A 20,048-nucleotide genomic window follows, 5' to 3' on the forward strand; every position below is an offset into this window, starting at 1 on the left:
TGGAACTCTCCTGGGGTACCCTCACACATATTATTCCCTCATTTAGTGGATATTTTCACAAAAAAGTGAAATTTTCAAAAATCCAAAATATTGGCTGAAAAGACCTAAATATCAAGGACTCATTTGGCGAATCGCTCTGGAACTGAAATCGGAACGCTCACTGACATTTCCCCTATCTGAAAGTCTGAAAAACGTGGGAAAAATGACTAAGTCCCAAAAAAATTTTTTTCAACTTTTTTCAATTTTACCCCCGTTGGATATATATTCTACCCACTCACATTTGGAACTCTCCTGGGGTACCCTCACACATATTATTCCCTCATTTAGTGGATAATTTCACAAAAGAGTGAAATTTTCAAAAATCCAAAATATTGGCTGAAAACAACTAAACATCAAGGACTCATTGGGCGAATCGCTCTGGAACTGAAATCGGAGTGCTCAATGACATTTCCCCTATCTGAAAGTCTGATAAACGCCGGAAAAATGACTAAGTCCAAAAAAAATTTTTTTTCAACTTTCTTCAATTTTACCCCTGTGGGATATATATTCTACCCACACACATTTGGAACTCTCCTGGGGTACCCTCACACATATTATTCCCTCATTTAGTGGATATTTTCACAAAAAAGTGAAATTTTCAAAAATTCAGAAAATTAGCTGAAAACGACTAAATATCAAGGACTCATTGGGCGAATCCCTCTGGAACTGAAATGGGAATGCTTACTGACATTTCCCCTATATGAAAGTCTGAAAAACGCCGGAAAAATGACTAAGTCCAAAAAAAAAATTTTTTCAACTTTTTTCAATTTTACCCCCGTGGGATATATATTCTACCCACACACATTTGGAACTCTCATGGGGTACCCTCACGCATATTATTCCCTCATTTAGTGGATATTTTCACAAAAAAGTGAAATTTTCAAAAATCCAAAATATTGGCTGAAAATGATTAAATATCAAGGACTCATTGGGCGAATCGCTCTGGAACTGAAATCGGAACGCTCACAGACATTTCCCCTATTTGAAAGTCTGATAAACGCCGAAAAAATGACTAAGTCCAAAAAAAAAAATTTTTCAAATTTTTTCAATTTTACCCCCGTGGGATATATATGCTACCCACACACATTTGGAAATCTCCTGGGGTACCCTCACACATATTATTCCCTCATTTAGTGGATATTTTCACAAAAAAGTGAAATTTTCAAAAATCCAAAATATTGGCTGAAAACAACTAAATATCAAGGACTCATTGGGCGAATCGCTCTGGAACTGAAATAGGAGCGCTCAATGACATATCCCCTATCTGAAAGTCTGATAAACGCCGGAAAAATGACTAAGTCAAAAAAAAATTTTTTCAACTTTTTTCAATTTTACCCCCGTGGGATATATATTCTACCCACAAACATTTGGAACTCTCCTGGGGTACCCTCACACATATTATTCCCTCATTTAGTGGACATTTTCACAAAAAGGTGAAAAATTAAAAAAATCCAAAATATTGGCTGAAAACGACTAAATATCAAGGACTCATTGGGCGAATCGCTTTGGAACTGAAATCAGAACGCTCACTGACATTTCCCCTATCTGAAAGTCTGATAAACGCCGGAAAAATGACTAAGTCCAAAAAAAAAAATGTTTCAACTTTTTTCAATTTTACACCCGTGGGTTATATATTCTACCCACACACATTTGAAACTCTCCAGGGGTACCCTCACACATATTATTCCCTCATTTAGTGGATATTTTCACAAAAAAGTGAAATTTTCAAAAATTCAGAAAATTGGCTGAAAACGACTAAATATCAAGGACTCATAGGGCGAATTACTCTGGAACTGAAATCGGAATGCTCACTGACATTTCCCGTATCTGAAAGTCTGATAAACGCCGGAAAAATGACTAAGTCCAAAAAAAAAATTTTTTCAAATTTTTTTAATTTTACCCCCGTGGGATATATATTCTACCCACACACATTTGGAACTCTCCAGGGGAACCCTCACACATATTATTCCCTCATTTAGTGGATATTTTCACAAAAAAATTGAAATTTTCAAAAATTCAGAAAATTGGCTGAAAACGACTAAATATCAAGGACTCATTGGGCGAATCGCTCTGGAACTGAAATCAGAACACTCACTGACATTTCTCCTATCTGAAAGTCTGATAAACGCCGGAAAAATGACTGAGTCCAAAAAAAAATTTTTTTCAACTTTTTTTAATTTTACCCCCGTGGGATATTTATTCTACCCACACACATTTGGAACTCTCCTGGGGTACCCTCACACATATTATTCCCTCATTTAGTGGATATTTTCACAAAAAAGTGAAATTTTCAAAAATCCAAAATATTGGCTGAAAACTACTAGATATCAAGGACTCATTGGGAGAATTGCTCTGGAACTGAAATCGGAACGCTCACTGACATTTGCGCTATCTGAAAGTCTGATAAACGCCGGAAAAATGACTGAGTCCAAAAAAAAATTGTTTCAACTTTTTTCAATTTTACCACCGTGGGATATATGTTCTACCCACACACATTTGGAACTCTCCTGGGGTACCCTCACACATATTATTCCCTCATTTAGTGGATATTTTCACAAAAAAGTGAAAAATTCAAAAAATCCCAAATATTGGCTGAAAGCGACTAAATATCAAGGACTCATTGGGCGAATCGCTCTGGAACTGTAATCAGAACGCTCACTGACTTTTCTCCTATCTGAAAGTCTGATAAACGCCGGAAAAATGACTGAGTACAAAAAACATTTTTTTCAAACTTTTTTGAATTTTACCCCCGTGGGATATATATTCTACCCACACACATTTGGAAATTTCCTTTTGTACCCTCACACATATTATTCCCTCATTTAGTGGATATTTTCACAAAAAAAGGGAAATTTTCTAAAATCCAGAGAATTGGCTGAAAACGACTAAATATCAAGGACTCATTGGGCGAATCGCTCTGGAGCTGAAATCAGAACGCTCACTGACATTTCTCCTATCTGAAAGTCTGATAAATGCCGGAAAAATGACTGAGTCCAAAAAAAAAATTTTTTCAACTTTTTTTAATTTTACCCCCGTGGGATATATATTCTACCAACACACATTTGGAACTCTCCTGGGGTACCCTCACACATATTATTCCCTCATTTAGTGGATATTTTCACAAAAAAGTGAAAAATTCAAAAAATCCAAAATATTGGCTGAAAACGACTAAATATCAAGGACTCATTGGGCGAATCGCTCTGGAACTGAAATCAGAACGCTCACTGACATTTCTCCTATCTGAAAGTCTGATAAATGTCGGAAAAATGACTGAGTCCAAAAAAAAAATTTTTTCAACTTTTTTGAATTTTACCCCCGTGGGATATATATTCTACCCACACACATTTGGAACTCTCCTGGGGTACCCCCACACATATTATTCCCTCATTTAGTGGATCTTTTCACGAAAAAGTGAAAAATTCAAAAAATCCAAAATATTGGCTGAAAACGACTAAATATCAAGGACTCATTGGGCGAATCGCTCTGGAACTGAAATCAGAACGCTCACTGACATTTCTCCTATCTGAAAGTCTGCTAAACGCCGGAAAAATGACTGAGCCCAAAAAAAAATTTTTTCAACTTTTTTGAATTTTACCCCCGTGGGATATATATTCTACCCACACACATTTGGAAATCTCCTGGGGTACCCTCACACATATTATTCACTCATTTAGTGGATATTTTCACAAAAAAGTGAAATTTTCAAAAATCCAGAAAATTGGCTGAAAACGACTAAATATCAAGTATTCATTGGGCGAATCGCTCTGGAACTGAAATCGGAATGCTCACTGACATTTGCCCCATCTGAAAGTCTGATAAACGGCAGAAAAATGACTAAGTCCAAAAAAAAATTTTTTTCAACTTTTTTCAATTTTACCCCCGTGGGATTTATATTCTACCCACACACATTTGGATCTCTCCTTCGGTACCCTCACACATATTGTTCCCTCATTTAGTGGATATTTTCACAAAAAAGTGAAATTTTCAAAAATCCAAAATATTGGCTGAAAACGACTAAATATCAAGGACTCATTGGGCGAATCGCTCTGGAACTGAAATCAGACCGCTCACTGACATTTCTCCTATCTGAAAGTCTGCTAAACTCCGGAAAAATGACTAAGTCCAAAAAAAAATTTTTTTCAACTTTTTTCAATTTTACCCCCGTGGGATTTATATTCTACCCACACACATTTGGATCTCTCCTTCGGTACCCTCACACATATTGTTCCCTCATTTAGTGGATATTTTCACAAAAAAGTGAACTTTTCAAAAATCCAAAATATTGGCTGAAAACGACTAAATATCAAGGACTCATTGGGCGAATCGCTCTGGAACTGAAATCAGAACGCTCACTGACATTTCTCCTATCTGAAAGTCTGCTAAACGCCGGAAAAATGACTAAGTCCAAAAAAAAATTTTTTTAAACTTTTTTCAATTTTACCCCCGTGGGATATATATTCTACCCACACACATTTGGAACTCTCCTGGGGTACCCTCATACATATTATTCCCTCATTTAGTGGATATTTTCACAAAAAAGTGAAATTTTCTAAAATCCAGAAAATTGGCTGAAAACGACTAAATATCAATGACTCATTGGGCGAATCGCTCTGGAACTGAAATCAGAATGCTCACTGACATTTCTCCTATCTGAAAGTCTGATAAACGGCAGAAAAATGACTAAGTCCAAAAAAAAATTTTTTTAAACTTTTTTCAAATTTACCCCCGTGGGATATATATTCTACCCACACACATTTGGAACTCTCCTGGGGTACCCTCACACATATTATTCCCTCATTTAGTGGATATTTTCACAAAAAAGTGAACTTTTGAAAAATCCAAAATATTGGCTGAAAACGACTAAATATCAAAGACTCATTGGGCGAATCGCTCTGGAACTGAAATCAGAACGCTCACTGACATTTCTCCTATCTGAAAGTCTGCTAAACGCCGGAAAAATGACTAAGTCCAAAAAAAAATTTTTTTCAACTTTTTTCAATTTTACCCCCGTGGGATATATATTCTACCCACACACATTTGGAACTCTCCTGGGGTACCCTCACACATATTATTCCCTCATTTAGTGGATATTTTCACAAAAAAGTGAAATTTTCTAAAATCCAGAAAATTGGCTGAAAACGACTAAATATCAATGACTCATTGGGCGAATCGCTCTGGAACTGAAATCAGAATGCTCACTGACATTTCTCCTATCTGAAAGTCTGATAAATGGCAGAAAAATGACTAAGTCCAAAAAAAAATTTTTTTAAACTTTTTTCAAATTTACCCCCGTGGGATATATATTCTACCCACACACATTTGGAACTCTCCTGGGGTACCCTCACACATATTATTCCCTCATTTAGTGGATATTTTCACAAAAAAGTGAACTTTTGAAAAATCCAAAATATTGGCTGAAAACGACTAAATATCAAAGACTCATTGGGCGAATCGCTCTGGAACTGAAATCAGAACGCTCACTGACATTTCTCCTATCTGAAAGTCTGCTAAACGCCGGAAAAATGACTAAGTCCAAAAAAAATTTTTTTTCAACTTTTTTCAATTTTACCCCCGTGGGATATATATTCTACCCACACACATTTGGAACTCTCCTGGGGTACCCTCACACATATTATTCCCTCATTTAGTGGATATTTTCACAAAAAAGTGAAATTTTCTAAAATCCAGAAAATTGGCTGAAAACGACTAAATATCAATGACTCATTGGGCGAATCGCTCTGGAACTGAAATCAGAATGCTCACTGACATTTCTCCTATCTGAAAGTCTGATAAATGGCAGAAAAATGACTAAGTCCAAAAAAAAATTTTTTTAAACTTTTTTCAAATTTACCCCCGTGGGATATATATTCTACCCACACACATTTGGAACTCTCCTGGGGTACCCTCACACATATTATTCCCTCATTTAGTGGATATTTTCACAAAAAAGTGAACTTTTGAAAAATCCAAAATATTGGCTGAAAACGACTAAATATCAAGGACTCATTGGGCGAATCGCTCTGGAACTGAAATCAGAACGCTCACTGACATTTCTCCTATCTGAAAGTCTGCTAAACGCCGGAAAAATGACTAAGTCCAAAAAAAAATTTTTTTCAACTTTTTTCAATTTTACCCCCGTGGGATATATATTCTACCCACACACATTTGGAACTCTCCTGGGGTACCCTCACACATATTATTCCCTCATTTAGTGGATATTTTCACAAAAAAGTGAAATTTTCTAAAATCCAGAAAATTGGCTGAAAACGCCTAAATATCAATGACTCATTGGGCGAATCGCTCTGGAACTGAAATCAGAATGCTCACTGACATTTCTCCTATCTGAAAGTCTGCTAAACGCCGGAAAAATGACTAAGTCCAAAAAAAAATTTTTTTAAACTTTTTTCAAATTTACCCCAGTGGGATATATATTCTACCCACACACATATGGATCTCTCCTGGGGTACCCTCACACATATTATACCCTCATTTAGTGGATATTTTCACAAAAAAGTGAAATTTTCAAAAATCCAGAAAATTGGCTGAAAGCGACTGAATATCAAGGACTCATTGGGCGAATCGCTCTGGAACTGAAATCGGAATGCTCACTGACATTTGCCCTATCTGAAAGTCTGATAAACGGCAGAAAAATGACTAAGTCCAAAAAAAAATTTTTTTAAACTTTTTTCAAATTTACCCCCGTGGGATATATATTCTACCCACACACATTTGGAACTCTCCTGGGGTACCCTCACACATATTATTCCCTCATTTAGTGGATATTTTCACAAAAAAGTGAACTTTTGAAAAATCCAAAATATTGGCTGAAAACGACTAAATATCAAGGACTCATTGGGCGAATCGCTCTTGAACTGAAATCAGAACGCTCACTGACATTTCTCCTATCTGAAAATCTGCTAAACGCCGGAAAAATGACTAAGTCCAAAAAAAATTTTTTTTCAACTTTTTTCAATTTTACCCCCGTGGGATATATATTCAACCCACACACATTTGGAACTCTCCTGGGGTACCCTCACACATATTATTCCCTCATTTAGTGGATATTTTCACAAAAAAGTGAAATTTTCTAAAATCCAGAAAATTGGCTGAAAACGACTAACTATCAAGGACTCATTGGGTGAATTGCTCTGGAACAGAAATCGGAACGCTCACTGACATTTCCCCTTTCTGAAAGTCTGATAAACGCCGGAAAAATGACTAAGTGCAAAAAAAAATTTTTTTTCAATTTTTTTCAATTTTACCCCCGTGGGATATGTATTCTACCCACACACATTTGAAACTCTCCTGGGGTACCCTCACACATATTATTCCCTCATTTAGTGGATATTTTCACAAAAAAGTGAAATTTCCAAAAATCCAGAAAATTGGCTGAAAACGACTAAATATCAAGGACTCATTGGGGGAATCGCTCTGGAACTGAAATCGGAATGCTCACTGACATTTCCCCTATTGAAAGTCTGATAAACGCCGGAAAAATGACTAAGTGCAAAAAAAAATTTTTTTTACATTTTTTTCAATTTTACCCCCGTGGGATATGTATTCTACCCACACACATTTGAAACTCTCCTGGGGTACCCTCACACATATTATTCCCTCATTTAGTGGATATTTTCACAAAAAAAGTGAAATTTTCAAAAATTCGGAAAATTGCCTGAAAACGACGAAATATGAAGGACTCATTGGGTGAATTGCTCTGCAACTGAAATCGGAACGCTCACTGACATTTCCCCTATCTGAAAGTCTGATAAACGGCGGAAAAATGACTAAGTCCAAAAAAAAAATTTTTTTCAACTTTTTCCAATTTTACCCCTATGGGATATGTATTCTACCCACACACATTTGGAACACTCCTGGGGTACCCTCACACATATTATTCCCTCATTTAGTGGATATTTTCACAAAAAAGTGAAATTTCCAAAAATCCAGAAAATTGGCTGAAAACGACTAAATATCAAGGACTCATTGGGGGAATCGCTCTGGAACTGAAATCGGAACGCTCACTGACATTTGCGCTATCTGAAAGTCTAATAAACGGCGGAAAAATGACTAAGTCCAAAAAATAATTTTTTTCAACTTTTTTCAATTTTACCCCCGTGGGATATATATTCTACCCACACACTTATGGATCTCTCCTGAGGTACCCTCACACATATTATTCCCTCATTTAGTGGATATTTTCACAAAAAAGTGAACTTTTGAAAAATCCAAAATATTGGCTGAAAACGACAAAATATCAAGGACTCATTGGGCGAATCGCTCTGGAACTGAAATCAGAACGCTCACTGACATTTCTCCTATCTGAAAGTCTGCTAAACGCCGGAAAAATGACTAAGTCCAAAAAAAAATTTTTTTCAACTTTTTTCAATTTTACCCCCGTGGGATATATATTCTACCCACACACATTTGGAACTCTCCTGGGGTACCCTCACACATATTATTCCCTCATTTAGTGGATATTTTCACAAAAAAGTGAAATTTTCTAAAATCCAGAAAATTGGCTGAAAACGACTAAATATCAATGACTCATTGGGCGAATCGCTCTGGTACTGAAATCAGAACGCTCACTGACATTTCTCCTATCTGAAAGTCTGATAAATGGCGGAAAAATGACTAAGTCCAAAAAAAAATTTTTTTTAACTTTTTTCAATTTTACCCCCGTGGGATATATATTCTAACCACACACATTTGGAACTCTCATGGGGTACCCTCACACATATTATTCTCTCATTTAGTGGATATTTTCACAAAAAAGTGACATTTTCAAAAATCCAGAAAATTGGCTGAAATAGACTAAATATCAAGGACTCATTGGGCGAATCGCTTTGGAACTGAAATCATTATGCTCACTGACATTTCCCCTATCTGAAAGTCGATAAACGCAGGAAAAATGACAAAGTACAATAAAAAAAAAAATGTTCAACTTTTTTCAATTTTAACCCTGTGGGATATATATTCTACCCACACACATTTGGAACTCTCCTGGGGTACCCTCACACATATTATTCCCTCATTTAGTGGATATTTTCACAAAAGAGTGAAATTTTAAAAAATCCAGAAAATTGTCTGAAAACGATGAAATATCAAGGACTCATAGGGCGAATTGCTCTGGAACTGAAATCGGAAAGCTCACTGACATTTCCCCTATCTGAAAGTCTGATAAACGCCGGAAAAATGACTAAGTCCAAAAAAAAATTTTTTTTCAACTTTTTTCAATTTTACCCCCATGGGATATATATTCTACCCACACACATTTGGAACTCTCCTGGGGTACCCTCACACATATTATTCCCTCATTTAGTGGGTATTTTCATAAAAAAGTGAAATTTTCAAAAATTCTGAAAATTGCCTGAAAACGACGAAGTATCAAGGACTCTTTGGGTGAATCGCTCTGGAACTGAAATCGGAATGCTCACTGACATTTCCTCTATCTGAAAGTTTGATAAACGCTGGAAAAATGACTATGTCCAAAAAAAAATATTTTTCAACTTTTTTCAATTTTACCCCCGTGGGATATATATTCTACCAGCACACATTTGGAACTCTCCTGGGGTACCCTCACACATATTATTCCCTCATTTAGTGGATATTTTCACAAAAAAGTGACATTTCCAAAAATCCAGAAAATTGGCTGAAAACGAATAAATATCAAGAACTCATAGGGCGAATCGCTCTGGAACTGAAATCGGAACACTCACTGACATTTCCCGTATCTGAAAGTCTGATAAACGCCGGAAAAATGACTAAGTGCAAAAAAAAAATTTTTTTAATTTTTTTCAATTTTACCCCCGTGGGATATGTATTCTACCCACACACATTTGGAACTCTCCTGGGGTACCCTCACACATATTATTCCCTCAATTAGTGCATATTTTCACAAAAAAGTGAAATTTCCAAAAATCCAGAAAATTGGCTGAAAACGACTAAATATCAAGGACTCATTGGGGGTATCGCTCTGGAACTGAAATCGGAACGCTCACTGACATTTCCCCTATTGAAAGTCTGATAAATGCCGGAAAAATGACTAAGTCCAAAAAAAAAATTTTTCAACTTTTTTCAATTTTACCCCCGTGGGATATATATTCTACCCAAACACATTTGGAACTCTCCTGGGGTACCCTCACACATATTATTCCCTCATGAAGTGGATATTTTCACAAAAAAGTGAAATTTTCAAAAATTCAGAAAATTGCCTGAAAACGACGAAATATCAAGGGCTCATTGGGCGAATTGCTCTGGAACTGAAATCGGAACGCTCACTGACATTTCCCCTATCTGAAAGTCTGATAAACGCCGGAAAAATTACTAAGTACAAAAAATTATTTTTTTTTCAACTTTTTTCAATTTTAACCGTGTGGGATATATATTCTACCCACACACATTTGGAACTCTCCTGGGGTACCCTCACACATATTATTCCCTCATTTAGTGGATATTTTCACAAAAAAGTGAAATTTTCAAAAATCCATAAAATTGGCTGAAAACGACTAAATATCAGGGACTCATTGGGCGAATCGCTCTGGAACTGAAATCGGAACGCTCACTAACATTTCACCTTTCTGAAAGTCTGATAAACGCAGGAAAATTGACTAAGTCCAAAAAAAAAATTTTTTCAACTTTTTTCAATTTTACCCCCGTGGGATATGTATTCTACCCACACACATTTGAAACTCTCCTGGGGTACCCTCACACATATTATTCCCTCATTTAGTGGATATTTTCACAAAAAAGTGAAATTTCCAAAAATCCAGAAAATTGGCTGAAAACGACAAAATATCAAGGACTCATTGGGAGAATCGCTCTGGAACTGAAATCGGAATGCTCACTGACATTTCCCCTATTGAAAGTCTGATAAACGCCGGAAAAATGACTAAGTGCAAAAAAAAAAATTTTTTTTTAAATTTTTTTCAACTTTACCCCCGTGGGATATGTATTCTACCCACACACATTTAAAACTCTCCTGGGGTACCCTCACACATATTATTCCCTCATTTAGTGGATATTTTCACAAAAAAGTGACATTTTCAAAAATCCAGAAAATTGGCTGAAAACGACTAAATATCAAGGACTCATAGGGCGAATCGCTCTGGAACTGAAATCGGAACGCTCACAGACATTTCCCCTATCTGAAAGTCTGATAAACGCCGGAAAAATGACTAAGTACAAAAAAAAAAAATTTTTTCAACTTTTTTCAATTTTACCCCCGTGGGATATGTATTCTACCCACACACATTTGGAACTCTCCTGGGGTACCCTCACACATATTATTCCCTCATTTAGTGGATATTTTCACCAAAAAAGAGAAATTTTCAAAAATTCGGAAAATTGCCTGAAAACGACGAAATATCAAGGACTCATTGGGCGAACTGCTCTGGAACTGAAATCGGAACGCTCACTGACATTTCCCCTATCTGAAAGTCTGATAAACGCCGGAAAAATGACTAAGTCCAAAAAAAAATTTTTTTTCAACTTTTTTCAATTTTACCCCCATGGGATATGTATTCTACCCACACAGATTTGGAACACTCCTGGGGTACCCTCACACATATTATTCCATCATTTAGTGGATATTTTCACAAAAAAAGTGAAATTTTCAAAAATCCAGAAAATTGGCTGAAAACGACTAAATATCAAGGACTCATTGGGGGAATCGCTCTGGAACTGAAATCGGAACGCTCACTGACATTTCCCCTATTGAAAGTCTGATAAACGCCTGAAAAATGACTAAGTGCAAAAAAAAATTTTTTTTACATTTTTTTCAATTTTACCCCCGTGGGATATATATTCTACCCACACACATTTGAAACTCTCCTGGGGTACCCTCACACATATTATTCCCTCATTTAGTGGATATTTTCACAAAAAAGTGAAATTTCCAAAAATCCAGAAAATTGGCTGAAAACGACTAACTATCAAGGACTCATTGGGCGAATTGCTCTGGAACTGAAATCGGAACGCTCACTGACATTTCCCCTATTGAAAGTCTGATAAACGCCGGAAAAATGACTAAGTCCAAAAAAAAAAATTTTCAACTTTTTTCAATTTTACCCCCGTGGGATATATATTCTACCCAAACACATTTGGAACTCTCCTGGGGTACCCTCACACATATTATTCCCTCATGAAGTGGATATTTTCACAAAAAAGTGATATTTTCAAAAATTCAGAAAATTGCCTGAAAACGACGAAATATCAAGGGCTCATTGGGCGAATTGCTCTGGAACTGAAATCGGAACGCTCACTGACATTTCCCCTATCTAAAAGTCTGATAAACGCCGGAAAAATTACTAAGTACAAAAAATTTTTTTTTTTCAACTTTTTTCAATTTTCACCGTGTGGGATATACAGTCATATGAAAAAGTTTGGGCACCCCTATTAATCTTAAGCTTAATGTTTTATAAAAATTGGTGTTTTTGCAACAGCTATTTCAGTTTGATATATGTAATAACTGTTGGACACAGTAATGTTTCTGCCTTGAAATGAGGTTTATTGTGCTAACAGAAAATGTGCAATCTGCATTCAAACAAAATTTGACCTGTGCATAAGTATGGGCACCCTTATCATTTTCTTGTTTTAAATACTCCTGCCTACTTTTTACTGACTTACTAAAGCACTTTTTTTGGTTTTGTAACCTCATTGAGCTTTGAACTTTATAGCCAGGTGTATGCAATCATGAGAAAAGCTATTAAAGTGGCCACTTGCAAGTTGTTCTCCTGTTTGAATCTCCTCTGAAGAGTGGCATCATGGGCTCCTCAAAACAACTGTCAAATGATCTGAAAACAAAGATTATTCAACATAGTTGTTCAGGGGAAGGATACAAAAAGCTGTCTCAGAGATTTAACCTGTCAGTTTCCACTGTGAGGAACATAGTACGGAAATGGAAGAACATAGGGACAGTTCTTGTTAAGGCCAGAAGTGTCAGGACAAGAAAAACATCAGAAAAGCAGAGAAGAAGAATGGTGAGATCAGTCAAGGACAATCCTCAGACCAGCTCCAGAGAGCTGTAGCATCAACTTGCTGCAGATGGTGTCACTGTGCATCGGTCAACTATACAACGCACTTTGCACAAGGAGAAGCTGTATGGGAGAGTGATGCGAAAGAAGCCGTTTCTGCAAGTACGCCACAAACAGAGTCGGCTGAGGTATGCAAAAGCACATTTGAAGAAGCCTATTTCTTTTTGGAAGAAGGTCCTGTGGACTGATGAAACCAAGATTGAGTTGTTTGGTCATACAAAAAGGCGTTATGCATGGTGGCAAAAAAACACAGCATTCCAAGAAAAACACTTGCTACCCACAGTAAAATTTGGTGGAGGTTCCATCATGCTTTGGGGCTGTGTGGTCAATGCCGGCACTGGGAATCTTGTTAAAGTTGAGGGACGCATGGATTCCACTCAGTATCAGCAGATTCTTGGCAATAGTGTTCAAGAATCAGTGATAAAGTTGAAGTTACGCAGTGGATGGATCTTTCAGCAAGACAATGATCCAAAACACCGCTCCAAATCTACTCAGGCATTCATGCAGAGGAACAATTACAATGTTCTGGAATGGCCATCCCAGTCCCCAGACCTGAATATCATTGAACATCTGTGGGATCATTTGAAGAGGCTGTCCATGCTCGGCGACCATCAAACTTAACTGAACTGGAATTGTTTTGTAAAGAGGAATGGTCAAAAATACCTTCATCCAGGATCCAGGAACTCATTAAAAGCTACAGGAAGCGACTAGAGGCTGTTATTTTTGCAAAAGGAGGATCTACTAAATATTAATGTCACTTTTCTGGTGAGGTGCCCATACTTATGCACCTGTCAAATTTTGTTTGAATGCAGATTGCACATTTTCTGTTAGTACAATAAACCTCATTTCAAGGCAGAAACATTACTGTATCCAACAGTTATTACATATATCAAACTGAAATAGCTGTTGCAAAAACACCAATTTTTATAAAACATTAAGCTTAAGATTAATAGGGGTGCCCAAACTTTTTCATATGACTGTATATTCTACCCACACACATTTGGAACTCTCCTGGGGTACCCTCACACATATTATTCCCTCATTTAGTGGATATTTTCACAAAAAAGTGAAATTTTCAAAAATCCATAAAATTGGCTGAAAACGACTAAATATCAGGGACTCATTGGGCGAATCGCTCTGGAACTGAAATCGGAACGCTCACTAACATTTCACCTTTCTGAAAGTCTGATAAACAAAGGAAAAATGACTAAGTCCAAAAAAAAAAATTTTTCAACTTTTTTCAATTTTACCCCCGTGGGATATATATTCTACCCACACACATTTGGAAATCTCCTGGGGTACCCTCACACATATTATTCCCTCATTTAGTGGATATTTTCACAAAAAAGTGACATTTTCAAAAATCCAGAAAATTGGCTGAAAACGACTAAATATCAAGGACTCATAGTGCGAATCGCTCTGGAACTGAAATCGGAACGCTCACTGACATTTCCCCTATTGAAAGTCTGATAAACGCCGGAAAAATGACTAAGTGCAAAAAAATATTTTTTTAAAATTTTTTTCAATTTTACCCCCGTGGGATATGTATTCTACCCACACACATTTGAAACTCTCCTGGGGTACCCTCACACATATTATTCCCTCATTTAGTGGATATTTTCACAAAAAAGTGAAATTTCCAAAAATCCAGAAAATTGGCTGAAAACGACTAAATATCAAGGACTCATTGGGGGAATCGCTCTGGAACTGAAATCGGAACGCTCACTGACATTTCCCCTATTGAAAGTCTGATAAACGCCGGAAAAATGACTAAGTGCAAAAAAAAATTTTTTTTAAATTTTTTTCAATTTTACCCCCGTGGGATATATATTCTACCCACACACATTTGAAACTCTCCTGGGGTACCCTCACACATATTATTCCCTCATTTAGTGGATATTTTCACAAAAAAGTGACATTTTCAAAAATCCAGAAAATTGGCTGAAAATGACTAAATATCAAGGACTCATAGGGCGAATCGCTCTGGAACTGAAATCGGAACGCTCACAGACATTTCCCCTATCTGAAAGTCTGATAAACGCCAGAAAAATGACTAAGTACAAAAAAAAAAATTTTTTTCAACTTTTTTCAATTTTACCCCCATGGGATATGTATTCTACCCACACACATTTGGAACTCTCCTGGGGTACCCTCACACATATTATTCCCTCATTTAGTGGATATTTTCACAAAAAAAGTGAAATTTTCAAAAATTCGGAAAATTGCCTGAAAACTACGAAATATCAAGGACTCATTGGGCGAATTGCTCTGGAACTGAAATCGGAACGCTCACTGACATTTCCCCTATCTGAAAGTCTGATAAACGCCGGAAAAATGACTAAGTCCAAAAAAAAATTTTTTTTCAACTTTTTTCAATTTTACCCCCGTGGGATATGTATTCTACCCACACACATTTGAAACTCTCCTGGGGTACCCTCACACATTTTATTCCCTCATTTAGTGGATATTTTCACAAAAAAGTGAAATTTCCAAAAATCCAGAAAATTGGCTGAAAACGACTAAATATCAAGGACTCATTGGGGGAATCGCTCTGGAACTGAAATCGGAACGCTCACTGACATTTCCCCTATTGAAAGTCTGATAAACGCCGGAAAAATGACTAAGTGCAAAAAAAAATTTTTTTTAAATTTTTTTCAATTTTATCCCCGTGGGATATATATTCTACCCACACACATTTGAAACTCTCCTGGGGTACCCTCACACATATTATTCCCTCATTTAGTGGATATTTTCACAAAAAAGTGACATTTTCAAAAATCCAGAAAATTGGCTGAAAACGACTAAATATCAAGGACTCATAGGGCGAATCGCTCTGGAACTGAAATCGGAACGCTCACAGACATTTCCCCTATCTGAAAGTCTGATAAACGCCGGAAAAATGACTAAGTACAAAAAAAAAATTTTTTTTCAACTTTTTTCAATTTTACCCCCATGGGATATGTATTCTACCCACACACATTTGGAACACTCCTGGGGTACCCTCACACATATTATTCCATCATTTAGTGGATATTTTCACAAAAAAAGTGAAATTTTCAAAAATCCAGAAAATTGGCTGAAAACGACTAACTATCAAGGACTCATTGGGCGAATTGCTCTGGAACTGAAATCGGAACGCTCATTGACATTTCCCCTTTCTGAAAGTCTGATAAACACCGGAAAAATGACTAAGTGCAAAAAAAAAATTTTTTTCAATTTTTTTCAATTTTACCCCCGTGGGATATGTATTCTACCCACACACATTTGAAACTCTCCTGGGGTACCCTCACATATATTATTCCCTCATTTAGTGGATATTTTCACAAAAAAGTGACATTTCCAAAAATCCAGAAAATTGGCTGAAAACGACTAAATATCAAGAACTCATTGGGGGAATCGCTCTGGAACTGAAATCGGAACGCTCACTGACATTTCCCCTATTGAAAGTCTGATAAACGCCGGAAAAATGACTAAGTCCAAAAAAAAAAATTTTCAACTTTTTTCAATTTTACCCCCGTGGGATATATATTCTACCCACACACATTTGGAACTCTCCTGGGGTACCCTCACACATATTATTCCCTCATGAAGTGGATATTTTCACAAAAAAGTGAAATTTTCAAAAATTCTGAAAATTGCCTGAAAACGACGAAATATCAAGGGCTCATTGGTAGAGATGAGCGGTGTTCGACTCGAACTGTTCGCCAATCTCAAATTCGAGCTGTTTTGGGCGGTGTTCGAGTTGTTCCACGAACCCGAACGATTTGCAAAAAATTCGGCTGTTCGAGGTTATGTTCGATAACTGTTCGTGCACCAAAAGCTTGTCCTGCATGTCTGGCGCTATTTAGAGCACCAATCATGCAGGGATTGTCTGCCACTCACTGTAATGCCACAGCCATGGTGGTTGTGGCATTACAGTGATTGCCCAAATCGATGGGAACAGTGCCAACAGTGAAACATGAAAAGCCGGCAATTCAGCAGCGGCATACACCGGTACCCGACAATTTAGAACCGAAACAATAGAGCTTCACACATAGATTAGATAGATAGAAGCATGTCAGCCACATATATATGAAGTACAGTGACAGTGTTGCTTACTGTACTTGTCATTTAGTGTAAAGGATTTATCAAAAAAAATAATAGTGTTTTCATGCACCGTCTCTTTAAAAAAGCCGGCCGGCAATTCAGCAGCGGTACCCGACAATTTGGAATAGAAAGAATAGAGAATCACACATAGATTAGATAGATAGAAACATGTCAGTCTCATATTTATGAAGTACAGTGACAGTGTTGCTTACTGTACTTGTCATTTAGTGTAAAGGATTTATTTAAAAAAATAATAGTGTTTTCATGCACTGTCTCTTTAAAAAAGCCGGCCGGCATTTCAGCATCTGTACCCGACAATTTAGAATAGAAGGAATAGAGCATCACACATAGATTAGATAGATAGAAACATGTCAGTCACATATATAAGAAGTACAGTGATAGTGTTGATTACTGTACTTGTCATTTAGTGTTAAAATAAAGGATTTATTTAAAAAAAAATTGGCGTGGGGTTCCCCGTAATTTTAGGCTCTAGCGGAGGTTAAGCAGACGGCTGGGGCAGATGTTTGAAGCCTGGGAAGGGGGTAATACCCACGGAGCTTCCCAGGCTACTAATATCAGCCCCCAGCAGAATACCTAGCCTTTACTAGCTATTAAAATGGGGGACCCCCCCAAAAAATGACGTGGGGTCCCCCCTATTTTAATAGCTAGCAAAGGCTAGGCAGACAGCTGGGGGCTGATATTAATAGCCCAGGAAGGGTGCCATGAATATTGGCCCCCTCCCAGGCTAGAAACACCAGCCGTCAGCCGCCCCAGAAATGGCGCATCCATAGGATGCGCCAATTCTGGCACTTAGCCTCGCTCTTCCCACTGCCCTGTAGCGGTGGCAGTGGGGTAATAGGGCTGGGGTTGATGTCAGCTTATAATGCCAGCTGACATCAAGCCCAGGTTAGTAATGGAGAGGCGTCTATAAGACACCCCCATTACTAACCCCATAGTCAAAGTTAAAAGAAAACACAAACACCCAGAATAAAGTCCTTTAATTGAAATAAAGACACAATCCTTTATTGTTCTAAATTAAACCATACTTACCACCACGCCCATTCCAGCTGAAGCCAACGATCTCCTGCAATAAAAGTAAAATAATAAAGCAACCTCATCCTTACCTTTCCATGGTTCCCAGGACAGCTTCAGCTCTGCTACATTGAGATGACAGGCTGGACCGCAGCAGAACGCTGCCATCCAGCCTGTCATCCCGCAGACACTGAGAAGCGCAGGCATGCTTGCGCTCCTCAGTGTCTCGCTGTGACGGCATAAAGATGAGCCAACATTGAACTCGGCTCACCTCATGCACGTCAGTGACAGCGTGGGAGAATTCTCCTGCACTCAGCGCTTCAGCGTGAGAATTTTCCCATGCTGTCAGTGACGTGCATGAGGTGAGCCGAGTTCATTGGACATGAATGAGCTCACCTCATGCACGTCACTGACAGCGTAGGAAAATTCTCACGCTGAAGCGCTGAGTGCAGGAGAATTTTCCCACGCTGTCAGTGACGTGCATGAGGTGAGCTCATTCATGTCCATTGAACTCAGCTGACCTCATGTACGTCACTGACAGCGTGGGAAAATTCTCACGCTGAAGCGCTGAGTGCAGGAGAATTCTTCCACGCTGTCAGTAACGTAAATGAGGTGAGCTGAGTTCATTGGACATGACCTCGGCTCATCTGGATGCCGTCACAGCGAGACACTGAGGAGCGCAAGCATGCCTGTGCTTCTCAGTGTCTGCGGGATGACAGGCTGGATGGCAGCGTTCTGCTGCGGTCCAGCCTGTCATCTCGATGTAGCAGAGCTGAAGCTGTCTGGGAACCCTGGAAAGGTAAGGATGAGGTTGCTTTATTATTTTACTTTTATTGCAGGAGATCGTTGGCTTCAGCTGGAATGGGCGTGACGGTAAGTATGGTTTAATTTAGAAGAATAAAGAATTGTGTGTTTATTTCAATTAAAGGACTTTTTTCTGGGTGTTGTGTTTTTTTTAAATACTTTACTAGAAATTCATAGTGGTCATGTCTAATATTGGCGTGACCCCATGAATTTCGGGCTTAGGGCCAGCTGATAATGCCAAGCTGGCCCTAACCCCTTTATTACCCAGTGAGCCACCGCACCAGGGCCCTGGATGAGTTGGGTACAGCGCCAGAAGATGGTGCTTCTATGAACGCGCCATTTTCCGGGGTGGCTGCGGACTGCAATTTGCAGCTGGGGGGACCCAGAAAGCTTGGGCCTCCCTGCGCTGCAGATTCCAGCCCCCAGCTGCCTAGTTGTACATGGCTGGACACAAAAATAGGGCGAAGCCCCACGTATTTTTTTTTTAAATTATTTCATGAAATTCATGAAATAATTAAGAAAAAAAGGGCTTCCCTATATTGTTGTGTCCGGCCAGGTACAAATAGGCAGCTGGTGGTTGGGGGCAGCCCGTTCCTGCCTGCTGTACCTGGCTGGACACAAATATAGTGCGAAGCCCCACGTCAATTTTTTTTTAAATTATTTCATGAAACTAGATGGTGGCCCGATTCTAACGCATCGGGTATTCGAGAATATGTATGCGGCAGACCCGGCGCAATCAACAGAGCGGTGTTTAAATTTGGCGCCAAAATCGCTGACTGGTCGCGGCCAGCAACCGCGACCAATCAGCAAAGCGGTGTTGAAATTTGGTGACTATATCACTGATTGGTCACGGCCGGCGGTCGCGACTAATCAGCAGAGCGGGGTTTAAATTTTGCGCCAATAATGCTGATAGGTTGTGGTCGCGACCAATCCGCAAAGTGGTGTTTAAATTTGGCGCCAATAATGGTGATTGGTCACGACCTCGACCATTCACCAGAGCGGTGTTTAAATTTGGCGGCAACAATGTTGATTAGTCGCGGCCGGCGGTCGCGACTA

The sequence above is a fragment of the Phyllobates terribilis genome, unplaced genomic scaffold, assembly GCF_046119375.1.
Source record: "Phyllobates terribilis strain yellow unplaced genomic scaffold, ASM4611937v1 Scaffold_1__5_contigs__length_1240528914, whole genome shotgun sequence".
Taxonomy (NCBI): domain Eukaryota; kingdom Metazoa; phylum Chordata; class Amphibia; order Anura; family Dendrobatidae; genus Phyllobates; species Phyllobates terribilis.